This window comes from Littorina saxatilis, linkage group LG7 (genome assembly GCF_037325665.1).
Source record: "Littorina saxatilis isolate snail1 linkage group LG7, US_GU_Lsax_2.0, whole genome shotgun sequence".
In the NCBI taxonomy this organism is placed as follows: domain Eukaryota; kingdom Metazoa; phylum Mollusca; class Gastropoda; order Littorinimorpha; family Littorinidae; genus Littorina; species Littorina saxatilis.
The window spans coordinates 33,431,295-33,456,648 of record NC_090251.1 but is presented as its reverse complement, the minus strand read 5'-3'; the positions used below and the strand labels follow the sequence as shown (position 1 = coordinate 33,456,648).

Here is a 25,354-nt window from a genome sequence, read left to right as displayed (position 1 = left end):
AAAGTGGCGAAGCCACAAGCGCGCGCCTGCAGCGGCAGGCGCGCGAACTAGGGGGGTCCGGGGGCATGCTCCCCCGGAAAAATTTTGAAAAACGGTTAAAATCTGTGCAATCTGGTGCATTCTGGGCCTTGTTTTGAGGGTTAAGAGCAGCATTGTTTTGGTGCTAAAACTAGTAAAAAAACCAAACACTCAAAGCAAGGTACATGCTTTTTCCAGGGGTGGGGTTCCGGAACCCCTGGAACCCCCCCCCCCCCCCCCCCCTGGGTCCGGCCCTGCGTATAACGTCAAAAACTAGCGGCACTTGCTTCATCGATTCTATTGCGAAACAAGCCAGCAGGTTGCTGTTGCGTACGCAAAACAAAAACAAGTCGCGTGAAGCGATATAAAAACATTGAGTCAAGCTGTCGGTATCAAAGTAACAGATTAACACCAAAAATCAGTCATCGCCGAGACTATATCAAGATAGTTTAGACTAACCACACTCAAAGACCGAGACGTGTCACGCTCGTCTCCGCGTAGCGACGGTGCGAACGCAGATCTTACTTAAACCTAGTTTCTGTCATCCTGTGCACATTTTTAAAGTAAACATGACATATGTATAGTTTTGAATTCAGGGGAAATTGAGGAATACGATGCAATCATTATTAAATCTGGTAGTCAAAATTTGATTTTAGTGACAACTTTAATGAGCAAACAAATTCACTAATGTTAACGCTACTGAGCTCAAATTCATTCTCATAGTCCGAACTTCGTCGAAGATTGCTTGACCAAAATTACAATCAATTTGATTGAAAAACAAGGGCGTGACAGTGCTGCCTCAACTTTTTTTTTTTTTTTTTTTTTTTTTTTTTTTTTTTGCACACTTCCTTGCTTTATTTCACTACCAGTGCGCAATTCTCTGTACATTTTTTTTTTTTTTTTTTTTTTTTTAATTCTCTTTTTGTACAGTTTTTTTTTTTTTACATGAATATGCTGTACATTACAGGACATCACCTAACCGAAAGGACAGAATCATATAACAGAAAAGCACACTTGGACAATTACAACATACATGGGGTGGGAAGATGGAATGGGGAGGGGGGGGATGTTCAGTGGTTTGGTGGTCGCATTATCAAAAGGTTTTAAGAACGAAAAAACCTAAGGGTTACATCAAAACGTGCATATACAGGCGCCAATCCTTGTAGAATTTATCTACTGTATTATTCACAACTGCGTTATACTTTTCACAAATAAATCTTTGCTTAAAGTTTCTACTAAATGTCTGAAAATGAGGGGTCTTTTTGTTCATTTTGGAAATATATACATGGTGTTTGGCACAGATTAATAACACATCAAAAGCTTTATCGGTGACTACATTGTTCGCCACTCCAAGAAGAACCAGTTCTTTAGACAGTTTTAAATTGTCGCAATGGGTGCAGTTCGCCTTTAGCCAATTTACAAATTCTATCCAAAAAGTCTGCACTTTATCACACTCCCAAAACATATGTAAAAGGGTTTCTTCATTTCTACCACAAAATGTACACAATGACGTATCCACAATTTTTCGCAAAAATAGAAACCTTTCTGTGGGCAAAATTCTGTACAATAATCGGTACTGGAACCATCTCAGACAAGTGTCATTTGTTGTTTTAAAAACATGTTGAAAAATAGCCTTCTTATCTAACAAACAGTCTAAAGATTCAGACCATTTTTCGATACATTTTGGGACCGTAGTATGTTCAATCAGTTTTTTGTAAATAAGTTGTGTCTTACCTTTACAAATACATTTCCACACAATGGGCTCTGTCATAATAAAATGTTTATCAAATTCTAAGCCGATTTTTCTCTGATATTTCTTAACAGCCTGGATTACACCTTGATACAATACAAAATCGCCTCGCACATTTGGATATTTGATTTTAAACGCATTATAGGATAAGTATCCATTTTGTCCCAAAATATGACCAATCTGAGCTATTCCATTGTCGATCCAATTTTGAATGTACACTGTCTTTTTATCTCTCCGAATATTAACATTATAATGTAAACATTCTGATACAAAATCGTTAAAGGTTATAGGGTCACATTTTCCATGTAGTTTCTTATAATGTTTAAAAACATTGGTCCAAAATGGGTTTTCCATTCTCTGCATCAAAACATTTGCAAATTCCTCTCCTCTCATATTAATTGTTGTAACAGATGGACATGCTTTAAACAATAGTCTTGATATTAATCCAGTAAGACCATCAACTCTTTTTAACCAAACAATTTTTAGAGATGACAGAAAACTTTTCACGTCAATCATCTTTAATCCTCCATCTTCATAGGGTTGGGTGACCGTAGTTCTTTTAATTTTATCTCTTTTTCCATCCCAAAGAAATTTGAAAAAAATATTATTTAACTCCATCATAAACTGTTCGTCTGGATCAGGTAAATTAGTAAACAAATGTGTCAATTTGGAAATAGCCAAGGTTTTTAGGACTGTTATTTTACCAAAGGGTGTCAGGTTCCTTCTGGTCCATGAATTCAGAAGTTTTTGAATTTCCTTTAACTTATTTCTATAGTTAAGAAAAACAACCTCGGATACATTCACCGAAAAAATAACGCCAAGTGCTCTAAAATTATCCGGGTTCCAGGTAAAATTCATATCAGGCAAAAATCTTCTTTTGCAAAACTTTAGAGGTCCTAACCAAACTACAATTGTTTTATCATAGTTCATTCTCAGACCTGACAGTGATGCAAAATGTTGTAACACTTTTATACTTTCGCAAAAAGATTGCTCTGTACCATCAAGAAACAGACTGGTATCATCGGCGAATTGTGACAATAAAATATTTTCGCCAAGAATATTCATACCACCAATCTTTTTGTTCTGGCGTACCATAAGAGACAATATTTCAGCACAAATCAAAAATAAATAAGGTGACAGCGGATCCCCTTGCCGGGTGCCTCGACCTACATTAAACCATGCTGAATACCGACCATTAACTGAAACACAGGACTTAATGTTGCAATAAAAGGTAAAAATCCATCGTTTCATGTCATTTCCAAAGTTAAATTTGCTCAAAGATTTTTCAATAAATGACCAGGCAACACTGTCGAAAGCCTTTTCAAAGTCGACCATCAAAAGTAGGCCAGGTATATTATGTTTATTTGAGTAGAACAGGGTATCATATATTAATCTGACGTTTTCACCAATATATCTTCCTTTCAAGAAGCCTTTTTGATCATCATGAATCAAGTTTGGCAAAACACGTTTAAACCGTTCTGCAATGCACGTTGATGCAATCTTATAGACCGTATTTAACAGAGTAATTGGTCTCCAATTTTTCAAAAGTGTTTTATTTTTTTCTTCCTTTGGAATACATACTATAACACCCTGTCTCTGAGTCACTGACATTTCTCCTTTCTCAAATCCACAATTTATAGACCGTAACATAAACTTTCCTAAGTCAGAATAGAAAAACTTAAAGAATTCCGCAGTGTACCCATCTGATCCTGGGCTTTTGTCGTTGTTTAGTTTTTTCACAGCTTTGAGTAGCTCACATTGAGTAAGTCTACCTTCCAATTGTTTACTCTCAGCATCTGTTAATACAGGATGAGCCAGGTTTTCATCAATCTCTTCATTTACCAGTTCGGCTTCTCTTGAAGTATATAACTCCTCATAAAAAGTCTGTGCTTCCTTAACAATTAAAGCATTATCATGAATAACTTCACCATCATCTTTCTGCAAAAAACACATGGACTTCTGGACAAACTGTCTTTTCTCCAAATTACAAAAATATTTTGTATTTTTTTCCCCTTCTCCAATCCACTTCGCACGGGATCTAATTATCATACCATCCACTTTTTTCTGCCTTATTTGACTTAACTCCTGTCGTGTTTGCCTCAACTTTCACTAAAAGTCGGATATGACCTCATCAATGATGTTTATTGAAAAAATGAAGAAGAAAAAAACGTCTGGCGATATCATACCCAGGAACTCGCATGTCAAATGTCATGAAGATCGGTGCAGTAGTTTTCTCGGAATCGTTCTACACGCACACACATATAGCGGATTTTTCTTTCGCACCGCATGCGAAGTTGTGTAACTAGGCCTTGACCGTGTATTGGTCTGCATCATTTTTAGTGCGCCAAATAGGGAAACATCGTATCTATGGACGTATGCTCTTTTTATTCGCATGCGAAATTTGCGTACCGAAATTCGGTATGCAAAATTCGCATGTGAAATTCGCGTCTTGGACTCTTAAATGAAATTGTTCTAGAACCCCTTTAAGTATTACGGGACTTTTCTCATGCTCATGATGTTTTCGTTGTTCTTGTGTGTTTTTTTCCTGAAAACTTATGATTAACAAGGGGTTCGATTTTGAAAGTTATACGAATAATGTTTTTTTTTAACTGCACTTATTATGCCGATCTGCTATTTAGGAGAAGTGGCGCGCGTTTTCTTTTGAGGTTACTTATACTGTGGGGCTATGAAAAATTCAATAGTGTATGAACATTAACTTAATCATTGTGAGCACTGCGTCTGAACTCATTCTCACTCTCAATTTCTGACTGCGGTAGAATCTTTTCAAGCCACATAAAATTAATGGCATAATATTGTAGACAGATATCTTGAAATCATATAACCACGACAAAGGATAAAGCTTTCACGAGCTCTTATACACAAAGTCAGAAATCTTTTTAGAGAAACCGCGGGCACGATGTTGGCATAAAGTGGGGTATACATGTCTAAAATGCAAAGTGCTTGGTTATATTTGTCCCCGTTTTAGAGCGGTGGCGGGTCCGAATTCTGAAAGAGACAAGTCCACTTTAAGTCACAGGTAGTCATGAACGATTGTTTGCGCAGGATTGGGGTTTGGATAGTACGTGTACTTAAACCGTGTGTGCCGATCGAAATACACTGTGGGTTCTAAATGACAGCCTTTACATTCATACGCCCAGCGAATGGAGGACTGAGTGGGTGCGGACAAAACTTGTGTGCACTCTTTGACAAACTGCGAGACGTTTTAACAACTGTGCCAACTCCAGATAAGACTGAAAGCGAAAGGGTGTGCGCGGCCGCACTTTGAAACTAGGTTTGACTGAAGTCGCGTCCTGCATGAAACAGGTTTACACAGTTATTTATCTGAAACGTGAGAACTCGGAATATATTATGTATTCAACAAACATCGGGGATGTTATCACGGCTACAGTCAACAGTAATACAGTGTAATAACATTGCGACCGCTTTATTTTGATGTCAGGCTGCTGAGTTTTGCTGCACGTGTATAAGTGGAAGGAGAGTCTTATTCCATTAAGGGCTCGGACAGATTTGTAGTAGTGTAGTACATTATTGTTTACATAGGAAGGACTGTATATATCAGGGCCTCATTAGTTAAAGAGTTACAGGGTAGGACTAGGCTACACCCACATAATGGGCGTTCACCCCACATTACAACAAACTTCTGCAGTCTTTATCTGAGATGTGTTATCGCTTGGTTGATACCTTTGTACTCTCTCTCTCTCTCTCTCTCTCTCTCTCTCTCTCTCTCTCTCTCTCTCTCTCTCTCTCTCTCTCTCTCTCTCTCTCTCTCTCTCTCTCTCTCTCTCTCTCTCTCTCTCGACATATCTCTCGACTCTCGACATATCTCTCGACTCTCGACATATCTCTCTAGATCTCTCTCTCTCTCTCTCTCTCTCTCTCTCTCTCTCTCTCTCTCTCTCTCTCTCTCTCTCTCTCTCTCTCTCTCTCTCTCTCTCTCTCTCTCTCTCTCTCTCTCTCTCTCTCTCTCTCTCTCTCTCTCTCTCTCTCTCTTACACACTTTACACACACACACTCACACAATGTGACTCACATACACAAACATAGGTACACACGCACAAACACACACACACACACACACACACACACATATACACACACACACACACGTACACGTACACGTACACGCACACACACCTTCTCTACTAAATAAGCTGGCTGTCAATGAAAAATGGTATGAGACAGTATCGTTAGCCATTTTGCCTTCGTGTCGGAGACAAGGGGCACGCGCACTATACTACAGCGCACAATATATAACACAATATTGCTATTTCATATGTTACGTGGATTTCCATTGGTCAATTGGGCAAAACTGAGCTCAGTGCAAAAGTAATATCGACGACATTTCCGTCGATATCAGTTTTGATATCGACGACCTCTTTATTGCTTCCCCACTTCAAAAACAAAAACACCTACATTTAAAAACAGACAAATATATATGAAAATGTAATTATCCCAGAATTTAGTTGAGCAAGTGACTAAAGACTTTTTGAAAGAAAAGACATTTTGAAATACTGAAAAGAGTGAACAAAAAGAAATAATAATCAGAGGGAGGGATATGGAACAGCCAAAACTGAGACAAATACTTTTGTAATTTCTTTACAGTAAATACAAAATGTCCAGAGAATTAGCAATATATCTAACATTGACTGACTGTGTGATGATATTACCCAATATTGACGGACTGTGTGATGATATCTTCTGCTATGGTCTGTTGAGACAGTGATATCAAAATCACCACCCCCCCCCCCCCCCCCCCCCCCCGCCACCCCGCACCTCTTCGACCAACCAGAGCAACGATTGAAGCTATGGCACAACTTATGCCAAAAGAGGAATCTGTCACAAAGAGCAACAAAAATGACAATATGACATATTAATATCTTGCAGTGTACGCAGTAAAAGATTCGATTTCGTCTGCACTTGCTATTTGTTGGAGAAAAGTCGGCCACTTTCCAGTAGTTTGTTTCCAGATGTTTATTTTTTTCAGAAAGAGAGAAACAGATGAAGAGAGAAATGGGGGAGGGGGGGGGGGGGTTGTAAGTAGTATTGAAGTAGATGTACATTAAGTGTGTGTGTCATTTTGTCTTTTTCACGAATAATAAGCAATGTAGTTGCCTGTTTCACGGACTAGTCAGTTGCACATTGTAGGAATGACACAATCATGCATACAAGACTGTAGGGGAAGGGCTCCTAATATGGACCACCTTTTGTTTCATGCTGATAACTAGCTTGTTTTCTTGCGAAGAAGTTTCATTTTGTGTTTGGTAGTCCTTCTCTCTTTTAGGTTAACCGTTAGGCCTAATTAGAGGGAAATAGCTTTGATAGACATTCAGCAAAAATTAAATACAGAAAAAATCACAAATGGTCCCTATTAGGAGCCTGGGCGCCTAATATGGACCAGTGAAGCGGCCTCGAATCACTGTAAAAAGCCCCCAATACTTCAAAATGACATGATACAACTAAGTGTACAAGTCAGACTAGTTCAAATATGCTTTAGATTTATCTGTTTCGGGTTGATGAGAGCATTATTTGAAGCACACCAGGAAACTAAAGAAGCTTATCAAAAACAGAGTGAAAATAAGTGAAATTATCAACTTCCACGAAAAGAAGACTTTTTGTTATATTTTTTTGAAATCTCGAGGGCTAGTTATAGGTTATTTCCAGCAAGCTTCTTAATGCATTAATGAAAATAGCCTTTAGCTTTTATTTTCTTCGATTTGTTGAAGGTGGTCCATATTAGGGGACTTACACATACTTTGAGATTTTGTTATTATTTTTGTTTGCAGTAGAAACTCGGGGTCAACACTGCTAAAATGTAACAAATACGGTCTTAGCTGTCATCTATAGCAATTTTTGTGTGCTAAAAGCTTTGGCTGTGGACAGAAACGAGTCCGTTTTAGGCAGCAAATTTAGAGTGAACGCTGCCCAAAGTGAAAACAAGTCGCGTAAGGCGAAAATACAACATTTAGTCAAGCTGTCGAACTCACAGAATGAAACTGAACGCAATGCAATTTTTCAGCAAGACCGTATACTCGTAGCATCGTCAGTCCACCGCTCGTGGCAAAGGCAGTGAAATTGACAAGAAGAGCGGGGTAGTAGTTGCGCTGAGAAGGATAGCACGCTTTTTATATTTAGTCAAGTTTTGACTAAATATTTTAACATCGAGGGGGAATCGAAACGAGGGTCGTGGTGTATGTGCGTGTGTGTGTGCGTGTGTCTGTGTGTGTGTGTGTGTGTGTGTGTGTGTGTGTGTGTGTGTGTGTGTGTGTGTAGAGCGATTCAGACTAAACTACTGGACCGATCTTTATGAAATTTGACATGAGAGTTCCTGGGTATGAAACCCCCGCATCTTTTTTTCATTTTTTTGATAAATGTCTTTGATGACGTCACATCCGGCTTTTCGTGAAAGTTGAGGCGGCACTGTCACGCCCTCATTTTTCAACCAAATTGGTTGAAATTTTGGTCAAGTACTCTTCGACGAAGCCCGGGGTTCGGTATTGCATTTCAGCTTGGTGGCTTAAAAATTAATTAATGACTTTGGTCATTAAAAATCTGAAAATTGTAAAAAAAAATAAAAATTTATAAAACGATCCAAATTTACGTTTATCTTATTATCCATCATTTGCTGATTCCAAAAACATATAAATATGTTATATTCGGATTAAAAACAAGCTCTGAAAATTAAATATATAAAAATTATTATCAAATTTTTTTTTTCGAAATCAATTTAAAAACACTTTCATCTTATTCCTTGTCGGTTCCTGATTCCAAAAATATATAGATATGATATGTTTGGATTAAAAACACGCTCAGAAAGTTAAAACAAACAGAGGTACAGAAAAGCGTGCTATCCTTCTCAGCGCAACGAATACCCCGCTCTTCTTGTCAATTCCACGTGCACTGCCTTTGCCACGGGCGGTGGAGTGACGATGCTACGAGTATACGGTCTTGCTGCGTTGCGTTGCGTTCAGTTTCATTCTGTGAGTTCGACAGCTACTTGACTAAATATTGTATTTTCGCCTTACGCGACTTGTTTGTACCTCTCTTCGTTTTAACTTTTTGAGCGTGTTTTTAATCCAAACATATCATATCTATATGCTTTTGGAATCAGGAACCGACAAGAAATAAGATGAAAGTGTTTTTAAATTGATTTCAAAAATTTAATTTTGATCATAATTTTTATATTTTTAATTTTCAGAGCTTGTGTTTAAATCCAAATATAAAATATTTATATGTTTTTGGAATCAGAAAATGATGAAGAATAAGATGAACGTAAATTTGGATCGCTTTATAAAAAAAAAATTTTTTTTTACAATTTTCAGATTTTTAATCACCAAAGTCATTAATTCATTTTTAAGCCAACAAGCTGAAATGCAATACCGAAGTCCGGCCTTTGTCGAAGATTGCTTGGCCAAAATTTCAATCAATTTGATTGAAAAATGAGGGTGTGACAGTGCCGCCTCAACTTTTACAAAAAGCCGGATATGACGTCATCAAAGGTATCTATCGAAAAAAATTAAAAAAATATCCGGGGATATCATTCCCAGGAACTCTCATGTCAAATTTCATGATCGGTCCAGTAGTTTGGTCTGAATCGCTCTACACACACACACGCACAGACAGACAGACAGACAGACAGACAGACAGACAGACACACACACACACACACACACACACACACACACACACACACACTCACACATACACCACGACCCTCGTCTCGATTCCCCCTCTATGTTAAAACATTTAGTCAAAACTTGACTAAATGTAAAAAGAGAAAAAGCCTAACGGTTTTGAGATTTGTGTTTCTGCAACTGTTTTGACATGTGCAAGTTATCCAGATAGGGTGAATACAGCGAATAAAACTTTTTTGAGCGCTCTAGCGCCGTTAGTTTGTCCATATTAGGAGCCGGTCCATATTAGGAGCCCTTCCCCTACATGTATACTGTATCCCGTGACCTCTTCTATCTTTCTCTGTCATTATCCCTGTCTTTCTCGCTCTCTGTAATTCTCTCTGTCTGTTGTCAGTGTCTGTCTATCTGTCTGTCTGTCTGTCTGTCTGTCTGTCTGTCTCTCTCTCTCTCTCTCTCTCTCTCTCTCTATCTCTATCTCTCTCTCTTTCTCCCTCCAACCACGTCGCCATATTATAACACAAAACAGACAAAGTGCCATATCGATGAGTTAGAGTGTTGTCTCCTTGACGTGTTTGAAACACACAGAGATTTGCAGGTCATTCTTTGTGGAGACTTAAACGCAAGAACAGGCCAGTATCAACCTAACGTACGTGTGCCCTGTTGACGAAATGAATAGCGCCGATAAGCGATGCGATTCATACGCGGTTTGCACCAGGTCATCAGAGGACAGGGTGGCTAACCAATTTGGTTGGGAGTTACTTTCCCTTTGTACATCTTTCAGTATGCATATTTTAAACGGCAACTGCACCCCTGATCTATCAGAACACTTTACATATATATAGGTTTCTGTACATGGAAATAGCGTCATTGATTACTTTGTTGTCTCTGATGAATTATCGTCACGTTCTAAACGTCTAGCCGTAGATGAGAGGGTTGAGTCATCGCATATGCCCCTCTGGTTAACGTTTAGCGTCGATTATGCCCATGTCCGTCCCCCCCCCCCCCCCCCCATCAGTGAAGCAACACAGCCATCTACAAAAAGACTCATATGGGACAGAGAAAAAGAGCAAGAGGTCAAAACCTTGATTCAGCCTGAAAGCTTTGTAAACAAACTTGCCGCTGCTACAGCTTTGATCCAAGAGGACGCAGAGGGGTCATTGGAGTTATTTACGTGTGCTTTGAAAGACGCTGCCAAACCAATGGAAAGGGTGTTTAAAAATGACTCACCTTTAATCTCCGAAAACAACAAGTGGTTCGATTCTGAATGCCGGAAATTAAAAAGACAAACACGCAAGGCATTTCGGATGTACAAAAAGGAAAAGACAGGACAAGAGAAAGACAGGTTAAAGGGGTTATACCTAATGGAGAGAAAGTCATACTCCAAAGTGCTCGAACAGAAAAAAGACAGTCACAAATAAAATAGAGTGAATAGCCTGCTGTTGAATATTTCTGACTCTCATGCATTTTGGAAGGAGATAAAGAAATTCAGGAGAAAACGTAAACCCGCAGGAACTATTGACAACCAGGCATGGTATGACCATTTTAAGAAAGTACTTAACGAGGATGATGATAGAAGGCATGTTCAAGAACATGATCCTACTGTCAATGAAGAAGAAAACGAGCTTGACTGCGACATTCTTAACAGTGATATTACCGAAGAAGAAGTGAGGACTGATTTAAGTGGCTTAAAAAAGGGGAAAGCAGCGGGACCAGATGGCGTTTTAAATGATCTCTTAAAAACCTCAGGTGACACAATCGTCCCCTATCTTTTGATGCTGTTTAATGACCTTTTTATGACTGGTGACTACCCTTCAGATTGGGCAAAGGCTATCATTCAACCAATATTTAAGAAAGGTGATGATGAGAAACCTGACAATTATAGAGGCGTCTCTTTGTTAAGTTGTGTGAGCAAGTTGTATACCAGTATTATGAATGCCCGTTTGTCAGCGTGGGCTGAGGAAAACAACATTCTCAGTCTCTGAGTCACAAGCGGGTTTTTGAAAAAATTACTCCACAATTGACCACATGTTCACTCTTTATGCAGCAGTTACCAATTAAGCAGCTTCAACTAAAAAAGAAGTTATATGTTGCTTTTGTGGACTTTCAAAAGGCGTTTGACACAGTTAAAAGGGATGTTTTGTGGAATGTTTTATAAAAGATTGGTGTAAACGGAAGAATGTTTAACATGCTTAGGTCAATGTATTCATCCGTTCTCTCTTGCGTCCGATGCAACTCTGGCAATACTGATTATTTTGAATGCCTACAAGGCCTGAAGCAGTGCTGTCTAGCGAGCCCAACGCTTTTTTCGTTTCTTATAAACGAGCTTGCCTCGGAAATAAGATGTAAGGGCAGACACGGAATTCAAATGCTTCCCGGTGAGATCGAACTGTTTCTTTTGATGTTCGCTGACGACATTGCACTGCTATCATCGTCCATAGTGGGCTTGCAAAACCAACTGAACATCTTATATAACGTTTCAAGGCGTCTTGGGTTAAGGCTAAACATGAATAAAACCAATGTCGTTGTTTTTCGAAACGGTGGTCATTTAGCCAAAAGTCAGTGTCAGTGTCAGTCTCTCTCTCTCTCTCTCTCTCTCTCTCTCTCTCTCTCTCTCTCTCTCTCTCTCTCTCTCTCTCTCTCTCTCTCTCTCTCTCCATAGCAATAGCAAAATACTTTGATATCGTTGCACTCAATGCGTCTGTGGACCAGCATGTCTTCTTCATTCGCATCGAACACACGCACGCACGTGCCTAATTATAGCTCTCGAACTTTTATCTTCAATCAAACCATACCCACGCAAGCCATCGGGGTGGTCTATAATATTCTCTCCGTCCCTTTGATGTGCGCAGAACATGCTACTTCAAATACACATTTCATGACGTTTGAACAGTAAATTGCCAACTGCACAAAAGGATTGACGTCGTGTGCGCGGCACTAGAGCCGGTCGGAAGACAAATGAAGAGTAAATATTTGACACGGCAAAATATCTCGCAGGAAGAGACTGACAGAGAGGGTAGAAAGTCGATCAATTCTCAAAACAAATCCACCCGGGAAAATGTCGGGTGATGCGACCGTCTCATCGATCGAGTTTACGTCTGCGATAAGATCTGTGGCAGTCTCTTAGAGATGCATTCCTTCTTTTGGGGCAATTCCAAAAAATGCTTACCTCAGCCTGAAATTCAAGATGGGATTTACAGCCTTTTCACCCTTCGCATGCAATTAGAGATGCGTAAGCTTATAGTTACTCAAACCATACACAATTTGCCTCTGATTCACTCCCCGTGCATGCCGCCATTTTGTTTTTGAGGCCAATTGGGGACGCTCTGTGTGAAGTCATTGTATGGTAACTTTAAAGAATGTCATCGCTTGTGCAAATGAAGACCTTAGTGGAAATGACCATGGATCCCTCCAAGCTTTGAATTAACGGGGATAGCAGCAGCCTTCCATGCACTCGAATTCGCTGAATTACTTTTTTTGTGTGACACCATTTTTCAATCTGTGCAATTAATTCAGTAAAACAAAAAGGCGAGAAAAGTAAACTTTGCGCGTGAAGCATTCAGGTTGTTTAGTGTTGGTATGTGCCTAAATGGAAGGATGCTCTTAACCCCTGTAAAACCCTATCTGTGACGGTGTACACGAGTTTTAAGTGCCATTTACGGTATTAGCCTTCTTGGCCTTAGCTTCATTTACAACATCTGTGCTGAAAAATTCGACCTCTATCATTGTATTTTTCGACAATGAGAGCTTCAACAGAAATGTGGCTTAGTTCCTGCGTACGATGTGTTGTGTATTTGTAGACCTTTGAACAAAGTAGCGCTTGATCTCTGCGTACGAAAGGGAGGGGGGGGGGGGGGCTGTGTAAGCTTGCGTTACGCAGTTATGGTTACGAGTTACAATTTTCATTCAACCGATTTTCATTTCCGGCCGTCCTTTGAATGAACTTGACGCCAAAAACATGAAAGCCAACGTAGCTTAATAAACGCTCCATTCCCAACGCCACGAACCTGTGACACAGGGGTTTTTTTTCACGCTCTTGAATAGAACAGCTTTGGCTATTTTTGTTATTCTTTGCATTGCAGAACAGTTCGGCTTGGTGTTAAAGGCACAGTAAGCCTCCCGTAAACCATCACAGAGCTCCCCGAGCGTCTAAATACAGTACAAGCATACTTCCATTAATTTAAACGCTCACCGAACGGGAACATCCTGGCTGCTTTCTGTCGAGCGTGAGACATTTTCCAAGAATTTATTTTCGTGGACTTGGCCCTGAAGAACAATGGCGCCTCGTTTTTGCGCTAGACCTAACTTTTAAAATCTAAATAATAAATTGACAGCTTGTTACACAAACATTCTTTAATCATAAAAGAATTCGTTTTTCATCAAGACAAGATCAGAACAATTCGAAGTTGTGAAAGTTTAAAAAAAGAAAAGCCCGGAAGCAGGGTCACGCAAGGGTCGTAGCAGACGACGGTTTTATCAGTGCAAATCGCCGTTCCTCTCAACAGTCAAAAGCCATCGCTAGACTGAGTTCTTGTGAACCACAGCCGTTGTTTCGTGCATAAAAAACGTGCTATTATAGTAAAGCTCACGTCGAGTCGCATTCAAATGACTAACTATGACGACTGCATTGTGAAAAGGGAAAACTGGATCACACGGGTTCACGATGGCTCAGGGGTAAGATAAACCACGCAAAAATAAATTCTTTGAAAATTGTTCGCTCTTTACGGAGGGCACCTAGGATGTTCTCAATTGGTGAGTGTTTAAATGAAAGGGTGTTTGTACTGTGTGTAAAAGCCTGACCGTATCTGTGATGGTTTACGGGAGGCTTACTCTGCCTTTAACAAATTCTTTCATGCAACAATATCTGTGCTGTGGAAGTACAGATTCGTTTCTTGTTGGCTTACCTCCACAAAGGCATTGCGTCATCACTTCTATTGACGGCTTTGGTTTCTACAAATCCGACCCTGTTGTCGAGATCTAGACCCAGCAATGGGTCTTAATGATCAAGACTATTCTGTATAATGATACAAAAATCGAGGAGGATTGAGGGCAATTACTTTTTCTCCTCTCAGGGAAAAAATATCTGTCGAGTATGAGAAGCTCTAAGGGGGGAAGAAATCAATGATCTGAGATTAAATATGTAAGGTGCAATGGGTATTGCGCAACGAAAAGAAGAACCCAGTCAAAGGCTGACATTTAGTTGATATTACACAGAGGGTCGAATGACATTTGTTGGATAATTCATTTTATTCACAAAAGTATCGTATAACTAGGGGCTTGTAAGTGTGTGAGGCTACAGTCAGACAACGTTTTATTTTAGACCTGGAAACAGACACTGACCAAACATACCTGATGTTGTGGAGAGCTAACTTTTTGTGGTGAGTTAATTTTGTAAAGGCCAAGAGAAATTAATTCATCGAAAAATTACAACTCACCACAGCAATCCGTCGGGATGTTAATTTTTCGTATGTGTCCAAGTGACAAGATGGTCTTACCCCATGTAACAACCTGGCCAGATCTGAGATTGTGATCTAAATCAAAATTTGTTCTTCACATTTTAAAAGTCCTTTAAAAAAAAATACGCGCAGGAGCGGATCACATCTTTTTTAAGGGGGGGGGGGGGGGGGGTTCGTCTTTTAGGGACAGATCGACGACGCGAAGTTGAGGGCGCGAAGCGGCCGAACCTCCTAGGGGGGTCCGGGGGCATGCTTCCTTGGGGGGTAAAAAAGATAAAAACAAGGAAAATGGAGCAACCTTGTGCAATCTGAGCCAAGAAACTACCCCTAATACACCTTCCAAAAAGTTCATTTAAGCAGACAATTTTGGATCAAAACAAGGAAAATTGACCGATCTGGTGCAACCTGCGCCAACAAATTACCTTCAAAAACTGTCATTTAAGTCGAAGACAAAGGCCGACTCCGAGGGGTGTCCGGTGGCATGCCCCCTCGGAAAATTTTGATAAAAACAAGGAAAATGGAGCAACCTGGTGCAATCTGCCATTATTATTTTACTTATTTTCAATTGTTTCCATTCTTATTTTGGCTCTGTAAACTATACCTTCTTATTCTAAGTCACGTTTCAGAAACAGAAGCGGGGGGGGGGGGGGGGGTAATCAAGTCACCTGTTAATATGTTGTTGAACAGATGAAGCAATTATTAATGTAGGGAGGAAACGTGTACGTGATTCTTCACATAGTAAACATGAAAAAATTATGTTTAGGACAAAAAAAGATGAACTCATAGATATATGTAATCAGAGAGGCGCGCAAGGAAATAAATCACAAACGAAACTAATAACGAATAGGGAAGAAAGAGTAATTAACTTGATCATATGACTCTCTCTCTCTCTCTCTCTCTCTCTCTCTCTCTCTCTCTCTCTCTCTCTCTCTCTCTCTCTCTCTCTCTCTCTCTCTCTCTCTCTCTCACACACACACACCTACTTAAGGGCTAGAGCTGGATGTAATAAATGTATGCCTGCTTATCTTTTACCTTCCGTAATAAAGACATACACGCAAACACACACGCACACACAAACACGCACACACACACACACACACACGCTCTCAAGTATGCACGCACACAAACGCACGCACGCACAATTAGTAAGAGATAGGGAAATGTCACTGACATCCACGGTTACGAAGAGCTAAGGACAGTTCACTCAGGATAGGATGCTAAATCTGGCAAATTCATGCTCGGAATAATATTTCTCTACTCAGTCAATTAATCAAGCCTCGTTTGATACACTCGGACAGGCGATTACCAGACAGATGAGAGTTGTGTAGTTAAAACTATTCGCAAAAGAAAACAAAATAATACTGTACGTGACATCCCTTGTGTGTAGAGTTTAGACTGATTCGCTACTTAGCACCAAATATAGCCTGCTGGCTGGATGGTTTCGCAATGGGGGCGATTTTGACGCTAAGTAAACTAAGTAAAGCATGCTTTAAGTAAAGTATACATTACTAAGTAAAGCATGTTTAAGTAAAGTATACATAACTAAGTAAAGCATGTTTAAGTAAAGTATAAATTACTAAGTAAAGCATGTTTAAGTAAAGTATACATTACTAAGTAAAGCATGTTTAAGTAAAGTATACATTACTAAGTAAAGCATGTTTAAGTAAAGTATACATTACTAAGTAAAGCATGTTTAAGTAAAGTATACATTACTAAGTAAAGCATGTTTAAGTAAAGTATACATTACTAAGTAAAGCATGTTTAAGTAAAGTATACATAACTAAGTCAAGCATGTTTAAGTAAAGTATACATTACAAAGTAAAGCATGTTTAAGTAAATTATACATTACTAAGTAAAGCATGTTTAAGTAAAGTATACATTACTAAGTAAAGCATGTTTAAGTAAAGTATACATTACTAAGTAAAGCTGGCCGCTAAGTAAACTACCCGTATAATGACACTCAACCATAAGTGTGAAGCGATTATTTCAAACTGCAGTTGTTCTTGTAAACAGGCTGCGTGGGCCTCAGGACAAAAAGCAAACAACAACAAAACAACTCAGTCAAGAACCAACCAATCAACCTGCTCTTTTTTTGGGTAAGATACGCCGTAACTGGCGCTGCTACATTATTTGTTATAATCCGCAATTAAGACAAAATGATATGATCGTTTCCTTTATAATTATCATGTAATGTTTGCGTTTTTTGTTTTTCTATTGCGTTTGGTGTCGAGTAATATAGCCTATGTCGCTATGGCTATACATGCATGATAAGTCTTAGCGAAAACGTGTGACATGAAAACATCACCTGAAACACTTGAAGCAATTTCTTTTGTGTATTGCACCAGACCTTGAACTTAACTTACAGCGACATGGTGTGATAGTGCTTCGTTTGTTTGTTTGTTTGCTTAACGCCCAGTTCACCACGAAGGGTTATATCAGGGCGGTGCTGCTTTGACAATAGTGCTTCGTAAAACTTGTGTGACATGGGTCACCGTTAAAGACATCGCATGACTGGCACACCGTCTATTTTGTATTGCTCCATACATTATTTAAACAACGGCAGCGACATGGTGTGTTTGTAAACATTGTGAAACATTACCCCTTTAATGACATCACATGACAGTCATGGAGCAATCCCCCCCCCTCCCCCCGTTTGCCTTTGAATTGGTTTAAACAGTGGTTTATTCAACAATGTATGGATATACAATAATAGATAATAAACATGTTCAGGATCAACAACAAGCTTTAAGCTTGCCTTCGTATTGCGTCAGAACTTATTTCACGGTTGCAGCGACAATGGTCGGTAGTCCTTCGTTCAACTAATTATGATACACAGCCCTTTTAAAGACATCACTTGACACGCTTGAAGCGATACATTTTACTTTTGTATTGCGCCAGAGCTGGAATGTACTTGGTTAAAACTCGCAGCGACGTGGGGTGATAGAGCCGTCTGAGTGCGTGCAGCCTTCTTTCAATGATCGGCAACGCTCACGTGAGAACTGTACTATATTTAGACAAGTGATTCAGCACAATAACGCATTCACACACGCCGGCCGGCATATAACAGTGCTGTAAGAAAATGCGACTGAAAAGAATGTTAGGAGGAGGAGGGGGGGGGGGGTGGTGACGTGCACAGAGAGTGAGGGGGGCGGGGGTGGGGGTGGGGGGGGGGAGAGAGACAGACAGACGGACGGACTCAGAGAGAGAGAGGGAGTGATGATGATGCTGATGATGGCACTTTCACGCGAGAGAGACACAGACAGACAGACAGACCAACAGACAGACTAACAGACAGACCAACAGACAGACACACTCACAGAGAGAGGAGGGAGAGTGATGGCGATGATGACACGTTTTTAAGAGAGAGGCAGATAGAGAGACAGACAGACAGACAGACCAACAGACAGACTCACTGAGAGAGAGAGAGAGGAGGGAGAGTGATGGTGTTGATGACACATTTTTACGAGAGAGAGAGAGAGAGAGAGAGAGAGAGAGAGAGAGAGAGAGAGAGAGAGAGAGAGAGAGACAGACAGACAGACAGAGAGAGACAGACAGACAGACAGATAGGACAGGACACTGAGGACAGACAGACAGACAGACAGAGATAGAAAGACAGACGGACCGACTCAGAAACTCATATTTGTATATCGACCATCGCGACAGCATACAATTGTTTGCACGTACCGTATTAAATACAAGGGGGTTGTCGAAAAAAAAGACACAGCAGAACAGAATCATTTATAATGACACGAACAGGGGTTAAAACATTCAGTATATATATAGACGTCTACACAATTATAACAAGCACCAGCTGCTTCTATAATCAACCCACGCGTGAACACGTTTTTATGCAGATTATATATTTTCATGCAAGTATATAACACTCTCACACAAAACACTCCAGTGCTGTATTGTATAACTTGACTGTGTAATATGATGTGTTAATGTGTAAATCACTACACGTTCCGCAACGGTGCATTCATGACAGTGATGAACACACTTGCACGGAATGACACGCGTGGGCGTGCGCTGGTAATAGTGGAACCCTTGCTTATCGAACTTGTCAGCGTCAGTTGAAGGTACTGTCAGGCTGTTTGTTTACCAGCGTCAGTTAATTAAAGGTACTGTCAGGCTGGGTTTTTTTGCCAGCGTCAGTTAAAGGTACTGTCAGGCTGGGTTTTTTTTACCAGCGTCAGTTAAAGGTACTGTCAGGCTGGGTTTTTTTGCCAGCGTCAGTTAAAGGTACTGTCAGGCTGGGTTTTTTTTACCAGCGTCAGTTAAAGGTACTGTCAGGCTGGTGGTTTTTTTGTCAACGTCAGTTAAAGGTACTGTCAGGCTGGGTTTTTTTTACCAGCGTCAGTTAAAGGTACTGTCAGGCTGGGTTATTTTACCAGCGTCAGTTAAAGGTACTGTCAGACTGTGTGTTTTTTTCCAACGTCAGTTAAAGGTACTGTCAGGCCGGGTTTTTTTCCAGCGTCAGTTAAAGGTACTGTCAGGCCGGTTTTTTTGCCAGCGTCAGTTAAAGGTACTGTACACATCAGGCCGGGTTTTTTTGCCAGCGTCAGTTAAAGGTACTGTCAGGCTGGGTTTGTTTTGCCAGCGTCAGTTGAAGGTACTGTCAGACTGGTGTTTGTTTGCCAGCGTCAGTTAAAGGTACTGTCAGACTGGTGTTTGTTTGCCAGCGTCAGTTAAAGGTACTGTCAGGCTGGGTTTGTTTTGCGAGCGTCAGTTGAAGGTACTGTCAGACTGGTGTTTGTTTGCCAGCGTCAGTTAAAGGTACTGTCAGACTGGTGTTTGTTTTGCCAGCGTCAGTTGAAGGTACTGTCAGACTGGTGTTTGTTTGCCAGCGTCAGTTAAAGGTACTGTCAGGCTGGTGTTTGTTTTGCCAGCGTCAGTTGAAGGTACTGTCAGGCCGGTTTTTTTGCCAGCGTCAGTTAAAGGTACTGTCAGGCTGGGTTTGTTTTGCCAGCGTCAGTTGAAGGTACTGTCAGACTGGTGTTTGTTTGCCAGCGTCAGTTAAAGGTACTGTCAGGCCGGTTTTTTTGCCAGCGTCAGTTAAAGGTACTGTCAGGCTGGGTTTGTTTTGCCAGCGTCAGTTGAAGGTACTGTCAGACTGGTGTTTGTTTGCCAGCGTCAGTTAAAGGTACTGTTTAGGAGTTTACTCACAATAAGAGCATTCCTTCCACTTGGACACCTACCAAAAATGATCAACAGCCTGGCTGCTTCTTCTGCAATGAGGGATTGTTTTAATTAATTAATTTAATAAATTGACGTTTCAATGTCACGTAATTAACTGCATTCAACGAAAATGTCCGACTCTGCGGCACAGAAAGCACCCAGACTTGAATTTTGGCAAGTGACCAATTGAAGTGGAAGTAAAAACCTAGACAGAGAGAGCTATATGGTGCGTTACAAAATGGTTTTCATAGGGGAATTTTCAAATAAGCAGCGGCGAAGATTGACTTCCACATACAACAGCGACAGCACCGGCGTACAATGCAGCTCTCCTGCACGTTCAAGTTCAATGCAATAACTTCAGCTGACACCGCTGATAAAGACTGCACCGCGCAGCGGTATCACTAACATTGCAACAATGCCGCGCGTGTGCCTTGCCAACAGCTACACATTACACAATTATAATGCCGCCACACATTTATTTTATTTATTTATTAAAGGAGATTTCTATAGCGCATAACTAAAAGCACTATGCGCTTTACAATATCACTAGGTATAATACACGCAAACATACTCTGATTAAATAGAACTTAGCCTAACAAGACATACTAAGAACACTAAACATTTGAGTTCATACAAAAATAGAGAATTAAATTAAATACTGGACAAACGATTAAAATAAGCTTAAGGCCTACACCGACTACAATGGACTATTTCAAATACAAAAATGTAGTTAACTATAAAAGGCAGTGCATAAAACTCCATAATCCAAACAACAACTGTAGTGGTTTCAGGTGGGTGCATGGTATGACACGTTGCGTGCGCCCTGCTACCTGTAACGTTAAATTATCATGTGCACGGTTTTGGAACGCACGTCCCCTCCTTCCTCCATCCTCCATCCTCCCTCTCCCTCTCCTTCCTCTCGCCCTCTCCCTCGCCCACCTCTCTCGCCCTCCCCTCTCTCCGTCCCTCAATCCGTCCCTCCCCTTTCCACCGCACGTATCGATATACGGGTGATACACTGCTTGTACACGTTAAACAACGAAGCATATTAACAGGTGCTCGCTGCGACAATCACGCGCAACTCCTCTCTCCCAACGCACTTTTATTGGTGACATTCACCGCTACACTTTACACAACTATATCAAACGCGGCTCCGCTCTAATACTGACACGTGCGCTAGCACCCCCCCCCCCCCCCCCCCAGCTTTCTTTCCTCTCTCCAACGCAAATATATACCGGTGACAGATTTACTGTTGATCAGATTACACAACCGGTTGTGTATGCTTGGCAGTGTCAGAAACAAGGGCACGGGATGACACGCGTGCGCGCGTGCGATAATGAGTGGATTCTTGCCTGTCTTCCAGTTTGTTTCTTATGGCTGTACCGTGAACGTATCTACAAGTGACGCAGTGAGTTGCTTTTTGCATGTTCTGCGTATTTAGTCTCTGTAGCCCACTATCTATGCATCATGGTTTCTGATTTTTCTCAGTCTGTTCTAATGTTATCACTGATTCATTCTTGTGTTAACCGTTCGGCTCACCATCTCCGATCTGTTCAGGATCATCCCACCACCTGGTCACATGCCAACGAATCAACAGCTTGTGTCATCTTTGTGCACAGTGGCATTTTTTTTTTTTATGAATACATTTTGTTAAATTAAGAAATTAATTCCTCAAAAAATCGAACTTACCACTTTAATTTTGTCAGTATGTTGAATTTTGGTATGTGACCAAGTGGAGGGATGGTCTTATCCCATGTAAACGCCTGGCCAAATCTGAGCTGAACAGGTTGCACGGAAGGAGTATGCCTTCAAGTATTTATCCTTTCATTTTTATTGATTTCTTTGCGACAGAAAGACTCGTGATAGGAGAGGGTGATTTGGGGGGGGGGGGGGGGGGGGAATATGGGGGATTCTGAAATGAGAGCTGGGGCCGGATTCCGGTTCTCTTGATTAATTGCTGAGTTGACATTCAAACTTTTTTTAATTTTTTTTTTTTTTAATATTAAAAGTCCTACGGTTTTAAGCCATTAAGGACTTGTTAATGTCGATGTGATCTTTTGCCTGCACATTAGGTTCTTGAACGGATGCTTTCTTAGACAAGTCTTTCCAATCACCACAGATTTGATCCGGCTTTTACATGGGATACGAGCATCCTTCCACTTGGACACATAGCACCTATGTCCAGCCTGGCTGCTTTCTGGGCAGGGTGACAATTTATTGCGGAACGAAATCATTTCGTAAAGGCTGTCCTCGATCCTCAATAGACCCTATCCGGGTATTCCAAGCTCTCGTCATCTCTCGCAAACTTCAGAGCATAGCAAAGCATGCGATACAGCGATCTCGTGCGAGCTGCACAAGCCAAGGTTCGAAGTTCTCGCGATGTTCAAAGCATAACTAAGAGCGTGTCTCGCGAGAGCTGCTCAGATACCGAAAAGGTCTATTGAACCCCATGTTGACTTCGCGAAGACTTCGCGACGTTTTTTTTAACGAAAATTCTGTGCCAATTAAGCTTCGTGCAGCGAGTTTCGTGAAGTAGACTTCAGTCGCGAAGTCGACCGCTCTGACCAATAGACCTTTTCGGTATCTGAGCAGCTCTCGCGAGACACGTTCTTTGTCATGCTTTGAACGTCGCGAGAACTTCGAACCTCGGCTTTCGCAGCTCGCGCGAGATCGCTGTACCACATGCTTTGCTATGCTCTGAAGTTTGCGAGAGCTTACGAGAGCTTGGAATACCGATAGGGTCTATTGATATCAGGCTTAAAGGGGAACATCGCGAGGAAATTTTTTCCTGGAGAGACCTAAACTTGAACACGTGCTATCAACCGCTTGATCAATCTGTCAACGATAGGCGGGCTAATGGCGTTACAAATGTCATGACATATCGGTTTTAAAGCCACAATAAAACCACAATTAAAAAACAACGTGAGCTATGTGAACAGCTGCAAAATCAATTCAGCAATTTAGTCCCATACTGCACAAGAATCAGCCATGGCGGCAGGTTGTTGATTGTTGGTACCTGTCCAAGTGGTCCGGAACGTTCCCCCAGACAAGATTTTCATTCACTTTTTAGAGGAGTTCAAGATTTTTATTTTTAAGATTTAAAGTAAACTGTAAAAAGATATGAGCTTTTTAGAACTTTCTTTGCTTTACTCCGATAGACCTAAATGTAAATACTTTCAACAACGGAGACCCCCCCCCACCCCCCCACCCCCTCCTGTCTAAGTGGAAGGATGCTCTTATATCCCACGTTGACTTCTAAATAGATCTGTGCCACATCTAATCTACATGCTCGTTTTCTAGAGGAGGGAGGTATCTTTAATGCGGTTTTTTGGGGGGGATCGAGCTCACGTTGTTTTTTAATTGTTGTTTCATTATGGCTTCAAAACTGGTATGTCATGACATTTGTAACGCCAGTAGCCCGCCTATCGTTGACAGATAGTAGTACGTACATTGTCGACTAAGCGCGCACTTCGTTCACGACACACCCAGTGCAAAAGGGTGACGACTATGTATCACCGGCACCGCCTATAAAACTTAAAGTGCACCACATACCAAACCAGCAACCGCTTCAAGTAGTGTGAACCGCGGCACCCGGGGTAAAGCACAGCGGGGTGGGGAGTTGGCCGGGGGAGGGGGGGGGGTGGATGGAAGGGATAAAAAAAACGCCGTTGCGTCGGCAGTGTCTTTGCCCGGCTTTGCTGGCGCAGCGAATCTAAACCTGCCCATACATCCATCATCACCGCCTGTCTGTGCTGCCGCAAAGCGCGTGTGAGAAGCAGGTGCTCAAAACTAACCGTTACCTGTAATGCTAGAACACTATAACCTCAGTGCGAACAGCAACATCAGCTCAAAGTCGGGGTAGTCTAGCTGTCGTGGCACTGTTGAGTCGATGCCAGAGAATCTGTCTGGAATTGTGCCTGAAACTTTCGTTTTGCCTGTGTGCGCGGAAAAAAAGCTGCCGCTGTGTTTTATAGTCGTAGTCCTATAGCCTGGGTACACTTGGCCCGCCAACCAACAAGCGACTCCTCCCGCATACCTGTGACCGTTCTGATTGATCGAGGCTGTGTTTGACAAGTGGTGTGACCCAACCGCGCATACATCACATGATTTTCATTCTGTTAATGCATTCAACAGCGAAGCCGGTTTTGAAAGGAATAATTCGCAATTGAGGCGTAAATAGACGTCTGTCTATATATGAGGTCGTGAGTCAGTGTGGTGTGGTGTGTGTGTGTGTATAGTGTGTGTGCTGCGAGGAATGAAGCCTGTACTACCGAACGCGCCCCATTCACTTACTCAACCTCTACGTGGATACCTGTGGCCGTGTGTCGCGCCCTATACCCCCAGCGTGCGCTGCTCTTGTGTTTGTGTGTGCGTTCAATCCGTCACTCGACAAATACACCGTTGAGAGGTGAGTGTCAGTAGTATCTGACCAAAAAAGCATTCTTTTCAATGTGAGCATGTCCGAAGAAAACATATTTCTGAAAAAAAAACTATTTCGTTTGTGAATTGTTCGTCTTGCTGTTAGTCGTTGGAGTGTGTGTGTGTGTGTCTTATTATGTTGCTGTTGCCGGTTGCTGACAGACAGTGGGTTGCGGCACACAAACATCTCTCGCTCTAACTTGTGGTAGACTTTTTATTGCAGCTGTTGCCCGTCTCTCATGCAAACATTGCTGGATTGAGACAGAAAGTAGATCGGGTTCCGGATAACTGTCATGTGCTGATGTTAGAAGGGGTTCTCGATAATTGTAATAGTTATGTCAGTGCTCAGCATATAGATATGAAACAGGGCAAGATCTGCAATGAAACATGTGTCGGATAAGTGTAACTTGCTGCATTTTTAGAAAGGATCCTAGATTCTGGACAAGGTTAATGTGCTGGGCAAAAGAAACAGATCCTAGATGCTGGATAAGTTAACCTGTGCTGTATATAAGACACATGTTCTAGGTTCTGGATCAGTTCACTTTGCTTTGTTTTAGAAAGGGCCTAGACTCTGGGTAAGTGCAACTGATGTGCTATGTTTTAGAAAAGGGCCGAGATTCTGGATAAGTTAACTGCTGTGCTGTGTTTTTAGAAAAGGTGCTAGATTCTGGATAAGTTTACTGGCGCTGTGTTTCAGAAAAGGTCCTAGATTTTGGTAAGTTTACTGTGCTGTGTTTTAAGAAAAAGGTCCTAGATTGTGGATAAGTTTACTGTGCTGTGTTTCTGTCATGATCCCAGAAAAGTGTAAAGTCACATATGTTGCATTTAGGACATGTCCTAGATTGTGGAGGGGTCCGGATAGAATGCGTTGTGTTGCACATTGA

General features: G+C 41.2%; 1 protein-coding gene across 3 annotated transcripts in view; it reads left to right on the top strand.

Annotated features, from left to right (window-relative positions):
• LOC138971229 (sphingolipid delta(4)-desaturase DES1-like) overlaps positions 1–25,354 on the top strand; it is a 43,098-nt gene that overhangs the window by 854 nt on the left and 16,890 nt on the right. The window contains exon 1 of one of the 3 annotated variants that reach the window (XM_070343919.1): positions 21,334–21,459. The exons of 1 other annotated variant lie outside the window; for it this stretch is intronic. The gene's annotated coding sequence lies outside the window, so the exon portion shown is untranslated. Of the gene's footprint in view, positions 1–21,333; positions 21,460–23,811; positions 24,460–25,354 lie in introns of those variants that run through there. One more of the 3 variants, XM_070343917.1, reaches the window with a different exon arrangement.